The sequence below is a fragment of the Hippopotamus amphibius genome, chromosome 8 (assembly GCF_030028045.1).
Source record: "Hippopotamus amphibius kiboko isolate mHipAmp2 chromosome 8, mHipAmp2.hap2, whole genome shotgun sequence".
NCBI classification, from domain to species: Eukaryota; Metazoa; Chordata; class Mammalia; order Artiodactyla; family Hippopotamidae; genus Hippopotamus; species Hippopotamus amphibius.
The window spans coordinates 82,057,306-82,079,647 of record NC_080193.1 but is presented as its reverse complement, the minus strand read 5'-3'; positions in this window follow the sequence as shown (position 1 = coordinate 82,079,647).

Below are 22,342 nucleotides of genomic sequence, written 5' to 3'. Positions count from 1 at the left end.
CAGAAATAGCGTGAAGTATATATGGGGAATAAACCTGCAATGAATGTGAGGGAAAAAATAGGTTAATCAACAAATCATGGCATAATTGTTCATTCATTGGAACAAAAATATATTTTGGTCAGTATACCATTCACTGAAATAAACTGTAGTTGGATTTAAAAGTTAAAAATAAAACAAGCCCCAAACCTATAATGGCATTTTATAAATTTTAAGTTATAATAAAACATAACTCATTTTGTAATGCTTTGCTGAGTAGAGAACAGCTTCTTAAGACCAACTTCCATATCTACCAAGAAGACAAAATTTACCATATGAAAGTGAAAGCTCTATGTAATGAGAGACATCAAAAATAAAATTAAAGCCAAAGATAGACTGGGAGAAAATACTTGCAATGTGTACAACATAATCATTATAAAGATGTCTAACACATGAGTCCCTAAAAGTCTATGTGAAAGAGCAAAAGAATAGAAACATAGATGAAGGTTATCAATAGGCAATCAGAGTAGATACAAATAGCTAATAGATATAAAATATAGTCAAGTCAATAATCAGAAAAAGCAAATTAAACAACACTGGTAGATATTTTTAACTCATCAGATCCTGCACAAATTAAATGATTGATAGGTCATAGCCAATAGTGGCTACAGTGTGGGTCAGTGTGTTCTCATGACTATTTCTAATAGTATAGATTGTGACAGATTTTTTTTAAAAGGAAGCTTTTGGCAATATCTATCAAAACAGACTTCACATAAAATCTGCCTGTACAAAAATGTAAGATACAAATGTAAGAGTGGCTATTGCCACTGTTTTATATACATGAGCAATTGGAAGCAACAATACCAATTACATTCTTAGGGAGATGATTGAATTAAAAATCCTAAGTAGATACTATTTGTATGAGTCAAGAGATTCTGGAGTCTGTGGGAGTAACACACCACTCCAGAATCCCAGTGGCTTAAAATACAAGGTTATTTCTTGCCCACACGTGGCCCTCTCAGGTCAGCTTGGGGCTCTGTCCTGTGCTGTCCTCACCCAGGATCCAGCCAGATGGTTCCGATGCCAGTCTGGAGCATTATGCTGTGACCTAGCTTCTCCTGAAAATGGTCCTGGTTTCTCCCACTCATATTTTACTCACGGGACCACACCTAACCTCAAGGACACTGCAAACTATATTGTGCCTGTAAAGAATATCAGAAACTACGGAGCTACCACACAATGGAATAGAATACAACTGAAAGAATGAGCCAAGTAACCATGTTCATGTGTTGATTAAAAAGCCATCCACCTCTACAATATGTTTAAATTCTGTTGCCATTTTGAAAACACATATTTGTATATGTGCATATGTATCCACGTAAATAGACAACGTTTTGAAATCATAAAGCATTAAAGAGAGGAAATGACACATTTGCTGGTAAATAGCAGTGAGGGGTACTTTTATTTTTACTTTATATACTACAATATATTTTTCAAATTGTAATTGTAGGAATGAATTGATATATTATTTGCTTGATTTAAAAATAAATGAAATGTACCACAAGTTCTTAAACCTTCTCCCACTTCTTCATATGGGAAAAAAAATGTTGAGATGTGAACTGGAGCAATGAACAATTACTAACAATTACTATCTACATCTTGTATGTCCCAAGAAATAGTTGTGTGGATTGGTGACGATGCCAAGGTTTTATTAGCTGTTCCCAGACGAAAGAGTCGCTAACGTTTTGTTCTATGAGACCGAAATATATTTGACTAATAAACTTTAGTCTCTTCCCTGTGGTCCACCACTTCTTAAAACAAAAACAAAAACGAAAACAAAAACAAAAGCAAAAGAGTTATTTAGGGAAAAAAGTTGTGGCCCATTTCCCTTGAAAATCATTTTCTACACACACACACACACACACACACACACACACAAAGTTGTTAACTGTCCTAAGCTAATTTAGTAGCATTTCTCAATTATTGGGTTGAAAGCAGGCCTTAGTAATTTCCTGTATTTAGAGGCGGGTGAGAGCCCCTTGCCTACACCTTGCTGCTAGGTGATCTGTTAAACAAGTCTCTAGAATTTGCCACACTTGCAAATAGCTGTTAGTAAGTGGACCCAAATACAGTATGTAAGGGGTTTGTAATCAGTTCCACGGGCTCACTGAAGGCTCAGCTCTCTGAAGAGCAGCTTGCAGGAAAGGTTGGCAAGAGTGAGGTGAGGCAATACTCAAGGACAGGTATCAGCTACTCCCCATCAGCTCAGGTGACACAATCCGGTGAAAACGACTAGACACAGGGCTACACACAGAAGTTGTCCATAAGCCTAGGGCCTCCTGGAGGACTTGGTCTCCTGGGCTTGCTGGATTCTGAGACTGAGGTCTCAAGCAAGGGTGGAGCTACTGGGTAATGATCACACCTTAAACATGATTCCCTTCACCAGTGAAAGAACATGTCTAACATCCATTCTGCTAAATTAACAGCCCTCTAATGGGATTAGAGAGAAAGCTGGTGGATGTGCTGTCGTGGCCACCTCTGGAATGTGGGCTTCTCATTAGGGTCTGTGTAATCACGTTCTAGGGGACTGTGCGTGCTTTACTAAGGAAAATCAAATATTTACTAATCATTATGGGGATGCCGATTGTTTAAAACACAAACAAAGATAGCACTCACTGCCTATGCCAAAGAGTTTGAAAGTAAATTACACACACTGCGGCCACAGGCATGTCCAGGGTGCAGCGGCAGAGATGACATAAGCAAGCAATAAGGAAGAGGTGTGTATAACCAGTAGCCAACTTATAAACAATAAATTAATTTGCTAACTGACCTACTTTTTATTATCACTATCAGCTTGGGGTGGCAGGGGCTGATAATGTCAGTGATAAACTATTTGTTTCCTGAAAAAATATTTTGTTGGCCTAAGTCCTAAACCACCCTTGTAGTTCTCTTTGATTATTAGCAGTATATATCTAAACATCAAATTAGCCATTATTGTTACTTTTAATAAATGCTATATTTTGCATGGACGTTAAGTCAGAGAACCTCCTATTATACAGCTCCCAACACACGTAGACACAGCTACAGAGAATTCTCTGGAGAATATATTTGTAGTGGTTCCGTATTATCGGAGTTTACTTTGGGCACAGTTTGTATCTCCAGCCCTATGGTACTACCTAGTCCTGCATTTAAACAGTTGATTCAAAATGTATAGTTCTTGCACAGTGATTGTAAAGATACAGAAATAGAAGTTGAGCTATTTCAGTTTGTCATTCAAGGCCATATGGCAAATGGAATTTATATTGTGTTTGGAAGGTAAAACAGTAAAACAGCTTGGACTGTAAGTACACATATTTTGTACAGTGTTTTTGTTTAATAAGGGCAAATTTTAATTAGCATGTAAAATATTTTACTGAGTGTAAATAATACATTACATTCATAGGAATAAAATTTACGACTTTCACATGCATAAAATAAAATTAATCTTGTAATAACCTATAATGAAAAAATCAAAATAAAGAATATAGATATATACATATATGTGTATCAATATAACTGAATCACTTTGTTGTACACCTGAAACTAACAAAATATTGTAAATCAACTATACTTCTATATATATAAATATACTTCTAACAATTATACTTCTATACTTGTATATATAAATTAAAAATTTACTCTTCTGTAATAGGTCTTTCTGTTTCTAAAGGCAAATAAAATGTCACGATAGCAGTATGATTTAGTAATTGCCTAAATTGTACTTTTTTGCTTACATTAGCAAAAATTTAGCATACATTTCACTATAGATAGTGTATATTTCACTAATATTAACTAATAAAGTAAATGAACAATTATCTATATAGCTTACCTAGAACGGTCCCATGAAGGCCAATATTCAAACTGCTAGTTAGATATAAAAACTACCAACTAAATAGTTGTGCTTTTTTGCTTTTATATTGAAAAATCACTTTATTTTGTTTTACTTTAATAACATAATTATGTATGCAAACTTCAATAAGAAACATTTTACTGGCTACACTACTCTGGATATTATTTTTATTAGTTCAATTTCATAACTATTCCTGAAAGCAATATTTTCCTGTAGAGGAGGGGGTCTTAAAAAGGAAAAAGCTGGTGTTCTAGTTGGAAAGCTGTCAGGCACAAGGAATCCTCTCTTATTTAAGGGGTGAGGGAGGGTCAGCCTTTTTGTTTGACTCAGGACTTCAAGAGATTGGATGAGGCCCACCCACTTGCGGAGGGCAATCTGCTTTACTCAGTCTACTGATTCAGAAGTTAATTTCATCCAGAAATACCTTCTCAGCCACACTCAGAACAATACTTGATTAAATATCTGGGCATCCCACAGCCCAGTCAAGTTGACACATGCAACTGTCATAGAAATCTCATAATACAACAAACTTGCTTCTGGAACTGTCAGTTTTTCTAGATGTAAACTTTCTGAAAATTATATTGCAGAACTTTATATTAAACCAGTCTTATCTTCTCAAAAATGTATTACAAGTGTGTTTTTTAGGAACTGTATTTTTATGTTGTGACAAATTTGTGAGCTCTGAGTTTTATTTATCTTGTTCTCCGTGCAGTGATGAACCTGATTCTTAAGTAAATTGTGAAAAGCTTCAAGAAACTTTATTTGAAATTCCTGTGGGTAGCATTAAGCACCAAGGATGTTGATTCCTTAACTTTTCATTTGAGTAAGGATAGTTTTATCTACAGACTATTTAGTTATCAAATACATATTTATCAAAATAGATCCGACCTCTTACTTTTAAATTTATTTTCATTTTTAGAGACTAAATGATCTTTAATGATATTTTTTGCAAACTTCTATTTTGCATAAGTCATATTAAGAAACTTTGCTCATTGCCTAGTTAACTTTTTATTTTGTATTACAGCTGAAATGGGAAAACCTCTCAAAATATAATTGTAAGTAAATTGAATGTGGTATATTGCGTCCAGAAAACAAGTTTGTTCAATGATCATGGCTCATATAAAAAATGTCAGAAATTTTTATAGGTACGCTTAGTTAAAAATCATCAAGGTAATAATTTTATGGTGCTTAATATTTTCGAGTGGAATTACATTTATTAAACCTGATTAGTAGTCAATGGACCCAAGAAGCTTGAAACAAAGTGATATCACACTCATCAATCAAAGCATTAAAAGGTTAGAGGGTTTGCAAGATTATGTAGCCAGCACTCTTCCTGTACTTAGATCTTAATGATTCCAGATTGTAAGAATCTTTCATTTAAAAATCCCTCAGGATTTCTTAAGGATTTATTACAAAGAGGGCTATTGTATGGCAGTGTGTAGCAATAATAAAATATGTACTTGATATGTTTAAGCATAAAACTGAGGGGCTTCAAAGATTCATCTTTTTCTTCACTTCAAAAATTTATGAAATACTGGCTAATAAGTACTTTCTTATTTCTAGAAGATTCTTTAAGCTTTAATGAGAACTGTTAGAACATCAATTTAAATAATACCACAACTCATACTTAACCCATTTAAATGCTCTTCCAGTGAGAGAAGAGAGCAAATGGGAAAAAAACATAAAAACGTCTGATATTTGCAAGCCACCTGAGGGTTGAGCATTAATCTGAATGGCCTTTAAGAGCCACTAGAGAACAGGACTTAGCAGCTAGTGGGAACCAGCCTCCTTGGTGACAGAAATGCTCCCTCCTTTGAATCTTTAGAAGCTTTTTTCTTTAGCAGGTCCCTGTGAATCTGAGATGAAAGTCATGGCCTAAACCCAAAGGGACTTCAGATGAATGCCGTGGAATATGTGGGAGACCTGAAGTTAGAATTGATAGATATGGGTGTCTTTAATTGTTTTTGCCTCCAGACATCTTGAGATGAGGTTGAAATTCAAATAATTTTATTCTTGAACTGAACCTGGAAGATGTATCAGTTCATATCAGATATAATTTTGAAAATATTTTTGATTGTCCAGTTTTACTTCAGAAAATGCATAGGTCTAGCATTTGGTAAAACTCACAGGTAAAGACTAGTCCATAGAACTGTTTTCCAGCTTGAGTTTGAATTGAGATTCAGACATCCCTGGAGTGTGGCATATATGGCTCACCAGGAATTCACTGGAAAAATCAGTTTTCAGAGAAGTTTAGTATAAAAAAATATTCTACAAACGGTAGGATTACAAGAGAAAAGCAAAGGGACATAAAAGAAGCTACTTATTGAAATACTGGTTCGAATGAAAGACTGGGAAGGATTGCTGAGAATGGGACTTTCTAGCTGTAAAGGAGATAAAAATGGTTTGGGCTGGGGAAAAAAAGTGAAAGTTCGGGAGGAAAATGGCATATAGTAAGTCACTGATATTGGTCTCTGACAAAAGGACTTCTGCTCTCCACTCTCCCCTAAAGTCAAATTCCTGAGTGGCAGTGGGGAGGGGGCATTCGGATAGATTTCCCATAAAGTTTGGGTAACTCAAAAACAGAAGAGGTTTTTATAGCATTTCTATCTAAATCCCTTAGAATCTGGAAAACCTCACAAAGTCCGGCATTCATGACCAAGGAATAGAAAAGGATGATGGAGGTGTGAAGGTATTTCAAGATAGACCTCTACAGCACTGCCACGTTTTCCCAACCACAGAGTAGAGCAGGAGACGGGCTGAATGTTGCCAATATCCACAGTGAGAGGCCAGCTGATGAGGGATTGGAGGGAGGACCAGATAGGTCCAAGCTACCTCAGCTGATAGCATAGGCAGAAGTGGATAGAGGACAAGCATACCTCCTCCCTCACATGCTTTGACCATCCTGGAGCCCCCAGAATCTTAGCGTTCCTTTGAAAAAGCAGTGAGAGGGGAAACCCAAATTGCTAGAAAGAGTCATGAAGCAATTGCTATTTCCCTGAATGAGAGGTTTGAAAAATCATAGGATGTTATCAAGGCACACAGTCTGAAGAGAGAGGTAGGGGAAGAGGAAGGGAGCGAGGGAGGAAGGGAGACAAGAGAGATGAACAAAAGAAGGAAGGAAAGGAAAGGAAAGGAACAGAAAACAAGAGGAAAAGAAAGCAAATATATAGGCAATTGGAAATGATAAGACTAACATGTACAAAATGGCATAGTTTACACAGAAGTAAATTAAAATGTTGTAATGATTTGGTAAAGTAAAATAAAATCAACTTGACCTCGATACTAGGGACATTTCTTTCAGCTTTCACAGAGGTCTCAGCATTTAATTTCTGAGATGCTGATGTAATTCTAATGCAGTATTTGAAGCAATAACATTACCTGGACCATCATAATAATATACCTAATTGTATGCACTAAATCTCTAGAGTCAGTCTATGGACAAAGCATGGCCAACTTGGTTGTGGGTACAGAACAGAGTGTAAAGTGTGATAAACTTAATTACTTAAAAAGGAAATGTTTCATGGGCAAGGTGGGAGATGAAAGAGTGAGGGAAGTGTGGAGAATAGGTATCAGGGAGGGGTAAGGGTAGTGACAACTTCATCTTTAGAAATGGGGATAGGTCAAAGGATACCATAAAAATCCTATAGAATAAGAAATAGGGATTTAATATATTGCTAATGTTATAAAGTGTCCATATAAAAACCAAGAGTGGTAATACCACTGCCAAACACTGGGACTAGCGATGGAGTATGTGTGTCTAGTACATTTCAGCTAAATAATCAACTAACACAGTGACGACAAATTGAGTTGTTTGTAGTGAGGTGGATGGACCTAGAGTCTGTCATACAGAGAGAAGTAAGCCAGAAAGAGAAAAACTAATACCATATGCTAACTCATATATATGGAATCTAAAAAAATGGTACTGATGAACCCAGTGACAGGGCAAGAATAAAGATGCAGATGTAGAGAATGGACTTGAGGACACAAGGAGGGGGATGAAGGGGAAGTTGGGACGAAGTCAGAAAGTAGCATTGACATATATACACTCCAAGTGTAAAATAGATAGCTAGTGGGAAGCTGCTGCATAGCACAGGGAGATCAACTCGATGATGGGTGATGCCTTAGAGGACTGGGATAGGTAAGCTGGGAGGAAGTCGCGGGAGGGAGGGGATATGGGGATATATGTATAAATACAGCTGATTCACCTTGTTGTACAGCAAAAACTGGCACAACAGTGTAAAGCAATTGCATTCAATAAAGAGCTTAAAAATGGTATTTCTTATTAAGGAATATTAATAAGCATATTATCTAAAATGATGAGAACCACCCTAAGACTCACAATCAAAATTAAAAGGGATCTGTAGAGGACGAGATTAGGAGAGAAAGGAGAATTCCCAAACTTCAGCATGATTCTTCTGTGGCACTGGATGTCACTGAGCAAGAATTGCTACAATAAAGATTCAGTGACACTAAGAACAATGCCATTTAGTGACGTGTTTAACTCCATGGATGTCAGCATACCTGGATTTTAGATCTAGCAGCTATTTTCAGTGGCTTATAAACTCGAGAAATTTTCTTTAAGCTCTCTCAGCTTCTTCATCTGTAAAATGGGGGAGAAATTGTAGCTTCTTCCTAGGATTATTTCAATGATTGAACCTTTGGCTTCAATCTCTGAAAATTAAACTGTGCACAGTATTTAGACACATAGTAAATACTATGTGAATATTTAATTTTTCTGCCTAGTACTTCTGAACCTTAACAAATTTATGTTTGCCAATATAAGGTGGTGACTCTTAAATGTACGTAGTTAGGACATATTAGGCTTTTTTAATCTACATGTTGATGGGGACGCACACTCTCTTCCAAGTGGGTTGCTTCCTCTCCACCCTACAGCCTCAGCAGGTGCCTGGTTGAGACTGTCGTCTCTCACAAGGCCCATTGTAGAAGCCTCATTGGCTTCTTTCTTCCCTCCAAACTTCCAGTCCTCTAACTCATTCTTCACACTTGCTCCAGAAGATCTTTCTAATGCAGCTAGACCCCTCTTCTCCAGAAAAGTTTTAGTGCTTCCCAGTTACCTAAAGACAAAGTTTCCACTTCTTGGCAAAGTGGCCAATCGACCAATCTATTGTGTCCCCACATTAACATCTTGTGAGCAAACCATGCTAAACTTTTGTATTTACTGAAATAATCTATTGAAATAATTAGTCCTTTCTGTAGGAATTGGGCCTCATCCAATATAGATAGCAGGATTTTAACACATATTTATTGAATGAATGAATGAGATTATAAAACCATAATAACTCTGCTGTTTGATTCCAGGAATAGTATTCTTTCTATTCCTAAACATCTAAAAATTACATAATCTTCTTCTATGCCATGTAAATCCAATATGATGAGAAAATAAAAACCAATTTTTCCCAGCATGTTTGAGGTTCTAATTAGAATAGAGTCTTGCCCACAGTTGATGCTAAATACATATTTGTTGAATGAGTTAATACATGGATGGCTAAAAGGATGAATGAATTAACATGTGTTCATTCTGAGATCAAGAACTCCTGTTAAACACAGTTAATTGAATTTAACTGCTGGCTGTATTTGAGTTTTCTCATTTTAGAAATAAAAACTTCAATTTCTAGTGTAGTTAAATGTCTAGGTATTCTTAAAACAGGTGATATCTAAATACAAAATTGAAGCCAAAACTCAGGTATTCGTTTCATCTATTGTAATTCACAGTGTAAAAGCTTTTTTGCCTGTTAAAAGCATTCACTCCCAAACATTAGTCTCCTTTTCAGTCTTTATTTGTCCTTGCTACAGTAATGATACAGAAGATCCCAGCTCACCAGGAGTTGTAAAGGGTCTTAGTCACATCACCTGTGAGCATGGATGCTGTGAAGACAGATTTTCCAAAGCAGAGTGGACCAAGGCCCAGGCAGTTTGAAGCAGGGGTGTGATTAATGCAGGAGGGTGAATGGTAATGGCTGGGACCCAACAGCAGCAAGAGGACTAGGAGAGAAACTCTGTGTGAAGATATGACTATATGTTCAAGGCAGATAAGAAAAGGCCTCAATAAATTGTGCTGTAATTATTGCAGCTTGCAAATGTATTTAATACTAGGGGCCAACTAGGAGAATTGGATCAAAGCTTGGTGGATGTGAAACAGTTTTCTATTCTGGGTTTCTTTTATTCACCTTAGCCCTTTCAATATTAAAATCATTGTGGTGGTAAATCACTGCAGACTAGAGGTGCACATCTGTTGCTTTCTGTTGGAGTTTGAGTGTGCTGCAAGCCTCTGAGAAGAGTTGGCATGATAAAAAACAAATGGCTTGGTCTTCAGGTAAGCAGATGAATTCATCTCATTTCAATTATAGAATTTATGCTTCCCATTTAGTTATAAGAAGATGCTATAAAAATCTAACTGCCTAGAGGCAGAAAACTGTAACAAACCTTATTCTTATTCCTTATGTCACTTCTTGGATTTTGACAGCAGAGGCTCAGATATAATTACTAAGTCAAACAAAATGCAGAAAAGGGAGTGGTTTGATCAGTCAGTGGTAACCAATAGCAGCAATTAATGCATGAGTCAGATTATGAAGTCAAGAAAGAACTTAAAATTTATTTCTCGTTTCCAGGTGGAGATGACAGTTAAAATAATAGGTCGATGCCTAGACAGGACCATGGGTTTATGTGTGCTTTAAAGAAAGCCTCTGAGTTGGTTTGGACCTTAGCAGTTTTGTCACTGGTTCTGCAAGATAAAACAGCCTAAGATTTCCATAGGTCTCTCTGGGATTCTTTTGTCTGGGCTGATTATGACTTTAGCCTTGATAACCAAGTCATAGCTATACTTAGCATTCATTGCAGGAATCACATTAAAAAGTCATGTGTAGAAAAAAAAATTATGGTTCCCAAGGTGGAAAGGGGGAAAGGGATAAATTGGGAGATTGGGATTGACGTATATGCACTACTGTATATAAAATAGGTAACTAATAAAAACCTACTGTATAGCACAGGGAATTCTACTCAATACTCTGCAATGACCTATATGGGAATATAATCTAAACAAGAGTGGTTATATGTATATGTATAACTGATTCACTTTTGCAAACTTCAATAAAAATCAATTACAAAAATATCATATATTTTTGTTTACAATTCTCTATTCCTTTTCCTCCCCTGGAGACTTTCGGCTTCATGAGGAAAGGGCCACCTCTGTTCTGGTGGCTGTAATCTATCAGCTCATGGTACAGTGCTTGACATGACTGGTAGTTAATGGACATTGAATAAAAGAGTGATGATGTGAATTTGAAGGCTAAATATTGGACAAAACAAGTCATTAGAAGGCACAATAAGTGTTAATCATTTGTGACATAAAAAAAAGATTTGGCAAAACAAGCAAAAACTAGCTATAATGTTCTAAAAATGGACTGATTCTTTGTGAGCTGTTGAGTTCCCTTTACTCTAGTGAAAACTGTGTTGGCTTGTGGTAACGATCGATCAGGGAGCAATACTCAGTGCATGCTGTATTTTATGACATAATCTCCTATTGTCACTTGGGCTTTTCCCAATCTCTCAGTCTTCTCTTGGTTTCTCAGCCCACTTGCGTTTCCCACTGTGTCTTTCTGATGCTATGCCGTTTCTTTAGACAGGACACTCTCTCACTCTGGAAGCCTTATCTCTTCTTTGCAGGTAATCTCATTACCGTTCTCTAAATTTTAAAGGTAAGCTCTTGAATACCCATTCAGTACTCTAGAGCTCACCCTCTCTTTTCAACTCATTCCCTTTCGTATCTATCTTACCACATTTTGTTTATGTTTGCATTTTCCTGTTTCCCAAAGGCCATGAATCCACTGAAGTCAGAGATCATTTTTTACATCTCATTGGATCTCCAGCATCTAGGGTAGACCTGATGCTTATCAGGGTATCAACAAATATTGGTAGGATGATGAGTAAATGAATCCTGGCCCAAGTTTTAAAAATTACCTGTGATGGATAATTTTATGTGTCAACTTAAATGGATCACGAGATGCCCAGACAGCTACATTAATCTGGGTGTTTCCTTAAGGGTGTTTTTGGATGAGTTTAACATTTAAATTGGTACACTAAGTAAAGCAGATTGCCCTCTGTAGTGTGGGTGGGCCTTATCTAATCAATTGAAGACCTGAATAGAATAAAAAGGCTAACCCTCCCTTAAGTAAGAAAGAATTCCTCCTATCTGACTTTATCAGCTTTTCCTGTCCTCAGACTTGAACTGAAACACTGGGTCTCCAGCTTAGCAACTGCAGATCTTAGGACTTGTCAGCTTCCATAATCACATGAGTCAATTCTTTATAATAAATTATCTATCTATCTAACTCTCTCTCTATCTATCATCTATCTATAATCTATCCATCTCTCTCTTTCTCTATCTATCTATCTATCTATCTATCTATCTATCTATCTATTATCTATCATCTATCTATCTATCATCTATCTATCATCTATTTATCTATATCTATCTATATCTTTTACATCCTATTGGTTCTGTTTCTTTGGAGAATGCAGATTAACATACCACTTGTTAGTCAAAACAAAGTAACGTAGGACCTTTTTCTCTTTAACTTTCTAGGTCTCTTGATATTTTCTTTTCTGTTATAGGATATAGTGATCTAGGTGACTGAGGTTTTAAGATAAATATCTCTAATTTACTAGTAGTATGTTCTTTTCCCTTCCATACCCTGATCATTTCTAGCTCTTCTTTACTTCAAATAGCAAGTTTGAAGTAGTTTTTAAACTAAAAACACACAAATTCAGGGAAAGAGCAGTATCTTTTATTTCTGAACCTGACACATATTTCTCAACAGCAAAACCAATATTTAATAATAGTTCTTCATGTAAGTATATAACCTATTGCCCTGTCAATTATTTTTCATTGAATCAGATTTATTGCTTAGTATGAGCTTTGGAGATTTGGGAAGTTAGTTCTGTATTTCCACTGGTCAATCATCATTAAAGGATTTTGTAAAACTTTAAATATTTTATATTAGTTTGAAAACAGTTTTGCGTTTGTATAAAAAATTAATTGTCCATTGATGGGCAAAAAGGGAAACCATTATATATAGAAATAAAATATTAAGGGTATTCAGGCCAATATTCTGGGGAACAAAAGTACAGAAAAGCTGGAGTTATTTAGAATCCAGTTTTTGGCAGCATAGAAGGAATTCCCTAACAAGTATACATGGCATTAATGATTATGATGATGACTGAAGATAAAAATAAAAAACAAATATAGCCTTGAAAAACTAAGCCACAATTAAAGCTGTTAATTGCCCTTAATGTGCTATGGATTTGCAAATTAGCTAGCCAGAAATAAAGTAAGTAAAATATTATTGCTACGGATGTTCTATTTGAAGCTTAACATTGGCGGAAGAGAGGTCTCTCGAAAACGCTAGTAAGATCATGTCATTCTATGGCTTAATACTCTCCAATAGCTTTTTGCCTTTTCATACAATCCAATTTCCTTTTTTAATCCATAAATTCCTATGTGCCCTGGTCATTGTGCATCTGTTCCTGATCACTAAGATTCAGTCTGTGATTCTATTTCTGCTAAGTTTAATTCTTCTTCGGTGCATTTGTGTTTGCTGTTTCCTCTTCTTCAAATGCCTTTTAGCAACTGTTGTTTGTACTCCTCTTTCTGATCTGAGCTTAGAGGTCACCTCATGGCCTTCTCAGAATCTCCTCTGATATATGGTCCTTCCTTTCTGCTCCAAGTAACACTCTACGTATCACTGTGTTGGTTTTCTTAAATGCACTTGTCAGAAATCTTTATTTCTCTGATAATCCACATTAGAATTCAAACTCCATGGGTACTGGGACCTGTCTGTTTTGTTCACTGTTACATTCTCAGCTCCTGGGAAACTACCTGACATATAGGAAGAATGAGCTTGCTCGAACAGGTGAGTCATATGTAAATTGTAATGTTGTCAAGGGCTTCCAGAAAAATCCTTAAAGATGATATTTAAGAATCAAAGCAGAGTGAGTGGGTGATCAACTTTTACCCTATACCACTACTGAATTTCACTCACGGAATTCTTCTTTTGACCTCCCAATGTTTTAAATTCGGTTTCTATTTCTTAATTTATTTATTTGCAAATTATGTGAGGATGGATTATATAGTTTGCTTTGATCATGGATTCGTGGTCTCATCCAGAAAACCTTCATCCCACAATAAGGCAGCTGATGATTTATCATAGGATTGGATTAAGTAACTTTAACTTAATAGCTGATATTCACCAAAGTGTATGATAAACACAATCCAAATTTGTATTCCATATTTAAATATTTGAGTAGAATTTAATAGCTGGGCATAGGCTCATGCTATAAATTAGGAAAAAGAAATTAGTGTCGGGGCTAAGTTATTAGAAAGTTCACAAATAAATTTCTTTTACAAAGAGACTGGGAAAAAACCACTATTACCATGGACTAGAAGTTTAATTTTCCAAATAAATAACTTACTTGGGCTAAGATTTGTAGGCTGTCAGAACAAAGACGTTGACTGTAGATGCTTGGGAACAAATGCTTCCTTGAAGTCACCCACATTTAATAATGTTATTTACACTTGACTCAATACATTAAAGATTTAAACCATACCCCAGAAACCAGATGAAACAGTTGTGGCAAAAATCCAGTTTCAGGTGTGCTTTTGGCAGATTTCCAAGGGGATCATGTGCACGTCAGGATGCCCTGGCCTCAAGCAGAGAATCAATGTCACTTGAAAAGCACTTGAAGTTGCCAGCGATCTCCTTATCAGCAATGGATCTGTATCATGGTGACATTTTAGTGGCAGCAGAAAAACTTTCCCTGCCATAACACTGTAAAAATCAAACTTAGGTTATAAAGAAAAGAAACTGTCATTTACTTATATTAAGAAAAACAACCCCAAATGCATATAACTAGTATTTTTTTCTTCAACAAATATTTACTGAATAATTAGCGGGCCCTAGAGGAGATAACTGAAAAATTAATAGTTTGCAGTTATTTGAGCTACTCATAATTTAGTGGGTGGGATGAATACATCCACTTGCAATTATATTACAACGTGTATTTATTGAGGCATGAATAGTATAGAACACTGAATTCAACTTGAGAGAAAATGTGAAGTAACTATTCCTGTCAACTGAGTCTTAAAAGATGAGTGGGTTTTCGTAGTACAGATCAGAGTGGACAAACACAGGACATTTCACACAAAGGGATACACAAGCAAAGGCACAGATAAGGGCAACCAGAGTTCAGGCCACATTGACAGCCATGAAGTATCAAGCAGAAGGTGTCAGAAGCAGATAGAAACCATGATATGAAAAGCTTCTTAGAGGCATCTTAGAATTCTTGAACATTTTCAAAACTGTATCATCCTTTTTCTGTATCCTTGACAGTATAGAAAGGTGTATGTCATGGTGCCATCCCCTGAAAAAGATGATCTATGTATCTCTCAGCTTCCCTCATCCACTGCTTGGATCCTGAGGCAGGCCCTAATTTTCTGCCCTCCAGCACTGTCTTCAGAATGGTTTCTCTTTTCTGTGGGGTCTTCCCCTCACCATCCTCATTCCTGTCCTGACCTGAGATGTTCCACGCCATGCGGCTGTGAATCTCTGCAAGAAGAATAATTATAGAAATATCAGTTTACTAATTTTCCTCCATTTTAAGCATCTTTTATCTAGCCAAGAGTGACTGGTCCTTAGAAAAAGTATGCAACATTTTGTTAAAAGACTATTTCTCCTCTTCCTTTTATACTGTGAGTGGCAAAATAAAATGGCCTCTTATATACTCTGGGCACTTCTGTGGTTAAGCCAGGAAGAGAAGTGTGTGCCTGTACCTTGCCCACAGAGCATTTAACAGGGCATGGGAGAAACAAGCCTATCAAGCCAGGTACAAGCCATTGAAGGGTTGAAACAGAGGAAAGATGTAGATTTGTTATTTTTAGTTTTTGATAGCTGTTTGGCAGCACATGGATGATGGATTAAGGAAGATGAACTTGGAGTCTGGGAAAACTAGTTGCAAAACTTTTCATCATGGCAAAAAGCCTCCTTTGGGAAGGAAGTGAACTGTTAGAATATCCAGAGGATGAGTGTGTCTATAAAGAGCACAGTTAGTTTACTTATTATTTTCATTAAATCAGCTATGTAAAATTAATCTTGACAAACTTTCATTGATTTCTGGTGATGCACATTATAAGAAGGGAGCAGTAGAAGATACATGGTTAGAAAGATCTTCAAGAAGTTGATTTTGGAGGCTGTAGGGTGTGCAGATGGGGAGATACAGAAGGTATTTGGATGTACCATTTCCAAGTTGGAAGACAAAAAAGCCCTGGCTTAAAGGTAAATGGCCAGTAGTTAATCTTCTTGTGAGATCCTGTATGCAGAAAGAATGGAGGCATTGGAAGTAAAAGGAGAAGGCAGGCTGGACTTCTCACATAAAGAGAAAGAAGAGGAACCCATAGCAGAAAAAAATGGGGGGAAGCATCAAAGACTTCAATACTTAACAAGTTTTCTAAAATCACCCCTGCTCATTGCAATTCTTGAGATTCAATCTAGACTCAACTGCTAGATACTCATTAAGACTTGGGTTATTTTCTTGAACACTAGGAGTCTGGATTATTTCCATGAGAAGTATATATCCTATGGGATATTTATTGGTATAACTTTTCCTGAATTGAAGTCATTCAGACAATAGCTGTGACATGTCATAAGAGCAAAGGTGTAGCTGTCATATGTTATCCATATATAAATATTACTTATGTAGATTATATGTATATACTTACCTATTCATACATAATATATCTAAGTATAGTGTGTGTGTGTGTGCATTTACATACATTTTCTGGTTGACCTGTGAGTTCATCTGAGATAAAGCTCACTTGTGACATTCTTCCAAATATACAATTTAGACCTCTATCCGACACCAATAAGGGAACATTTGTGATTTCAAAGTTTTAAAGTGTAGAATCCCAGGGTGGTAACCTTAGCCTGCTAACTGGAAAGATAAAATAACCGTAAGACACAAGCATAGCTCTAAAAGCAACCTGAAAAGCTGTACTGACTAATTCACATCCCTTATATAATGGTAGCAAGTAAAGTTGGGAACAACTCATTAACTGGGTCAGGAGAAAAGAGTGAGCCAGAGAAGGACTCTCAGGAGAGGGGAGGAAACTCAGACCATGGCAGAAGAAATACAGCTTGTGAGCAATAGAGTTGGCCAAAATATTTAATTACTGTTGATATCAAGTATTCAGTATTAATTTGCTTCCTGTTATGTGTTGAGATGTAGCAACAACTTCTCCCACATCAACCTTTTAGTAAGAGTTTTCACCTCTAATACCTCTAATACAGTGAAGAGGATACTAGCTAGAGCCCCAAAACAGTGAAGACTAAACTGACAGTGATGAATCACAGCAGTTACCTCTTGTGGGAGCATGTGGCCTGGGTGGAGATTGGGTACCACGTCACACATGAAGGGTGATCCATGTAGAAGACCCAGTCCAGTCAGCCCAGTGGTTCTCAGCAGGAGGTGATTTCCCCAGCGGGGACATTTGGAAATATCTGGAGACCTTTATCCTCATCACGAAGGGGGAGAGGTACACTGGCATCCAATGGCTAAAGACAGGAGATGCTGCTCAACATCCCCACAATATATAGGATAGCCCCCTGCAACGAAGAATTACCTGACTGCAATGTCAATAGCAAGGTTAAGAAGCCCCAGGTTAGACATCCTCATTTTCAAGGATAGCAGAATACAATGTATAAATTCCTGGCATGAAACATAGAACTTTAGAATGTGTTCCTTGTCCATGCCCTAAAAGATACTGAATCCTGTGGGTTGGGAAACTCCTCTTGTATTTCTCTCTTCCAGTCCTTCCTTCTAAACTTCTCTCCCACCTGAAACAGGGAAGAGGCTGGTTGATGTATAGCTAGGACCCTGACATGGAAAAGAGACCGTTATTTCATATTGCAAAAAGGGACTTCAGGATTACTTATATTAGTGAACAATTGTTAAATAGTCTGGCAGCTCTGTCTCTGATTGTAAGAATTTGGCCTTTTTACATACTTAGAGAGTTCTTGATCCAATTCTTCTTGCCTTGCTTTCCCTATATGGACTCTAAAGGACTCATACCTTGTGGAAATAGATCCCTGGTATGCAGAATTCACAGATCAGACAGTCACAAGCTAAACAATAAAACTTCCCTCGTCCTTCCTTGTTGAAGTACACAGATTTTTGTCACTCTGAATCTCTGTCAATATTTGTTACTAGATCATTTATTTCTTTGGAACTTTTAAAGGTTAAAGTTGATATTAAAGAATACGAAACCTGGGTTATGATTTCAAATTTATGATGTTGGGAAAATTAGGTCATCCTGAGAGGTCTATAAAAGAACAAATAGTTCAGACATTTGCATCTGCTCATCTTGAAATATACATACACACAATCTAATACCAGCACCTTGACATGTGATGTTCCAAACACACACACATCGTTAAAAGGAGAGGATGAGTCACTAAAATATAGGCACAAACTTTAGTCAGACAAACTGATGGGATTGCTGCCAAAGGAAAAAAAATCTCACAGTTAGGCCACCCTTGTAGATTTCTCTAACAAACACAGCCAAATATTCCTGCTTAGTGACTTGATTCCGTGGTTCTGAATTATTGGCACCTATCATTTCATTGCTTCAGAGAAGGATCATTTGAAGGAAAATGTCATTTTAAAGCTAATAATTGAGAGAGAAAGTGCTACTCATGTCTCTGGCAATACTTACCTTGTGTACTGGAAATAAGAAAAGGAAAAATTCAAACTGTTTGAGAATCTAAGTCAAAATTTGCAAACCAGGATTCTTCAAGCTTTACCATCCAGAATGCATGCTACCCAGCAAATATATTAACAGTGCATATTCCCTACTCTCACCCTCATGGATTCTGACTCAACAGTCATTTTTTTTGCCCCACAGGCTTCATGGGTATTTCTGAGCAAGTGGTCTGTGGACTCGACTTTATAAAAAGTCTCTCAAGGATGTCAGCTCAATGTGGGTGGGCAATGGGAAAATGACTGGGCACATAGTAAGGGCTTAATAAATATTTATTGAGTGAATTATCTCCAGCTCTTTTCCTAGAATCAGAGAAATTTATTTTTGCTTTTCTTATGAGTGGATTGCTAATGGGCTGACTTGGATATATATTATTTTAGAGAAACTCATCTCTCCCTCATTTATTCTCCTCTTTGTGTTAGATGAATTTTAGTCTCTGGTATCAGAAAACTTGTTATGTTAACCTTCTCCTTTCCTAGTAATGTGACCTTGGGCCCTTCTTTTTATTTTCCTTGGCCTTAGTTTTAAAATTTCTAACTTGGGAAAGTTAAGGATTACTTCTCAAAATATCGTATAGCACTGAAAAGAAACAAGGAATAATGCATGTGAAAGATGTAGTATGAAGTGTGCTACTAATGTTACTCACTTCATGATTCCTAGAAACCAATTATAAACTGGAATTCAGAATTAAATAACAGAGGCAGTGGCAATGAGATGCTTCTAATCAATCCTCTGCTTTAGGAAAAAAAAAAGTTTTCTTCAAGTGGCTAGAAGAAAGCCAGGTTTAAAGTGAATGCAAGTTAACATCAGTTGATGAGTTAAAGTTGTAGCTTCCATACATCATTTTGCTTTGTTGTTTTCAGAATCAACATTATTGAGGCATTAGCTACTTGTTTCTAAAGACGGTGGTTGCCAAGGTCCCATGTAGTCAATTAATCTCTAGGAGGAGAATGGATGGTCTATAGGGTGGAGAAGGCTTATTAAGACAATCAGTCCACTTCCAAGCCTCCCCACCTTGAAAAGCCCCTATTACTATGCATACAGACACACTCACACATGCAGGTAGACACATGTCCCATTCTCCTTAATTCTCAGCCTATACAAGATGAGTCAGATGAGTTCTTGCCTCCCCTTCGGCTGTGCTGTATGAAAGACATGTGCTGGTGAAGGAAAGCTCTTTAAGGGTGTTGGTGAGCAATTACAGGCTGGGAGTGGAGAAGAAAGTGAGTATCTAAAAGTAATTCCAAGCATTTTTTCCATTTATTTTCTTTCTGATAAAAGAGGTATAAACACTTCTGGGAAATGAATCATCCTGTCACCTGCAGGAGAAATGCAGGCACTTCCCTGTTTAAATCGAGCATATTAAAATCAAATAAAAACATAAAGGTAGATAAAATGTGGTAAGGCTTAATCATACTGATACAAGTCAGTCAGACATAACAGAAACCAAGACAAATTTCAGGGCAGGTGCTGCCTAACCTGAAGGACACAGTGACCCACCAGGATCTGGCTTAGTTTAGCCTTTGGTCATCATCTGTATAGTTAGCATTCCTTGCATTCCAAGCATCAGGACTACTACCCGAATTAGGCAAGGAAAAGAAGGAAATACACGGGAAGTTTCCTGCCATTATGAGAAAGGAGCTGGCCTTGAAGGACATCTGGAACACGAGAAATCAAACACTCTCAGACCACTCTTTCAGACTCTGCTTCTCCCTGAACTTAGGGTTTAGAATCATGGGTTATCCTCCCCGAAGAAGAGAGGAACAGGAAAATCAGTCTCTATGTCTTGTATCAATATTTTCCATCTTCAGGGTTCAAGAGGATAAAAACATGGTAGACTAGATGCTTTTGAGATAGAAACAGGAAGTAAAGTATCAAGGACTGTGTGTGTGTGTCTGTGTGTGTCTGTGTGTGTCTAGGATTGGCAGTCTGTGGTGGACATAATGATGTGACACCTGGTTCAGATCCTTCTTCATGAATAAAGGACTCATGTCTAACTTCTGGGAGTGCTGCTGCCACCCTGTACTGCAGACACTTTTGGAGATTGTCTATGATCGTATTCTCTTCCCAGGATAGCTGGCATCAGCCTCTGATGACAGACTGACCAGAGGAGTTTAGGGGAGTTTTCAAAGCCCTCTGTGCCCACTCCTGCTCCCTTCCCCTCCACCAGTGTTGAGCCCCAAACCACATCTTAACATAGCCCCTGTACACTCAACTCCATCTCAGAATTGGCTTCACAGGGAAGCCAGCAAGTAACAACTGAGAAGAAAGAAGAGATGAGAACAGAACTCTGTGTACCATCAACCTTTAAGATACAAGAAAAGGAAGAGAATCTGTTTAAGAAGGTAAGAAGAAATTGAGAAGGAGACTGGCCCAGAGAGTGCAGTATTAGAAGATGGAATGGCTTCCACTTGACATGCTCCATTTATTTATTCAGGTGAGTATACTGGCTTAGAGTGAGAGGAGAGGGTTTGGCTGGATATTTGAGGCTCATGGTAAATTTTTAATAGCAGTAAGAGGGACCAGTCATTGAAATAGGATGCAAGATTAACAAATGGTGTTGAGGCTCCAGATGAGATTGATAACCACAATATATCAACACCAAACTGTACAGCAAATGCCATGTACTCTTGCATCACTCAGTTTTCAAAAGGTAGGAGAGAACACTATGGACTGAAGGATTGCTATATATTTGGGGACTTACGTGGAGGAGTAGCGTGGCTGCATAAAAAAAAAGAGGCCAAGAGAGTTGAAGCAGTAATTAAAAACTGAACATAAAGCCTGCATGTGCATGTGTGTACGTGTACACATGCACAACCACGCAGACACACACACACGCGCACACACACACATAAAGTCATCCCTCTGTATGCACGGGAGATTGGTTTCAGGACCCGTCTGGATACCAAAATCCACAGACACTCAAGTCCCTTATATAAAATGGCATATGAAATTGGATGTGTGATTGGTTGAATCCATGCATGTGGAACCTCTGGATACAGAGGGTCACCTGTATAAGACTGTTGATTCTTCTACATCAATGATATTCATAGTTTCACATTTGATTTTCAAGGAATGGTTACAGGTACCATTCCATTTTCTCTTGATGATTTTAAGTGGGTATTGCAATGAAGTTTCATATTATGTATTCATGAAGATATCATTCCATTTGTCTTTTCTAGGTCCTGTGTGTACAGCGATGAATAAAAAAGGAAACAATATGGATATACAGTTACATAATTGGCCAACCAGAAGCTTTATAGCCCATAAAATACGAGAAGGATGCTTTACATTTGTTTTCTGTTGGCATGATTTCACTACTGTTTCAAACAATTCATATCCTCTGAGTTGGGGGGGATAGAGGGTAAGAAGGAGAATAACTGGAGTCATATCTTGGGTTCTCCTATAAGATTGAAAGGGAGGGGTCTCCTTACCTCACCTCAGGCTGCTGTGCGTTGCTCCGACTAGCAAGCAAGAGTCTTGATGAAGTGTGAGGGTAGCCATCTGAAATAAGGCCACTGATCCAAAGGGGACACGTAGATGATAAGAATCCAAGACAATGGAAACCCACCAGGTTCAGAGAGAGTGTACATTTTCCTCTCCTGTACCTCATTCTGCTCAACACCAATCACAGTTTTCTATCAAATATC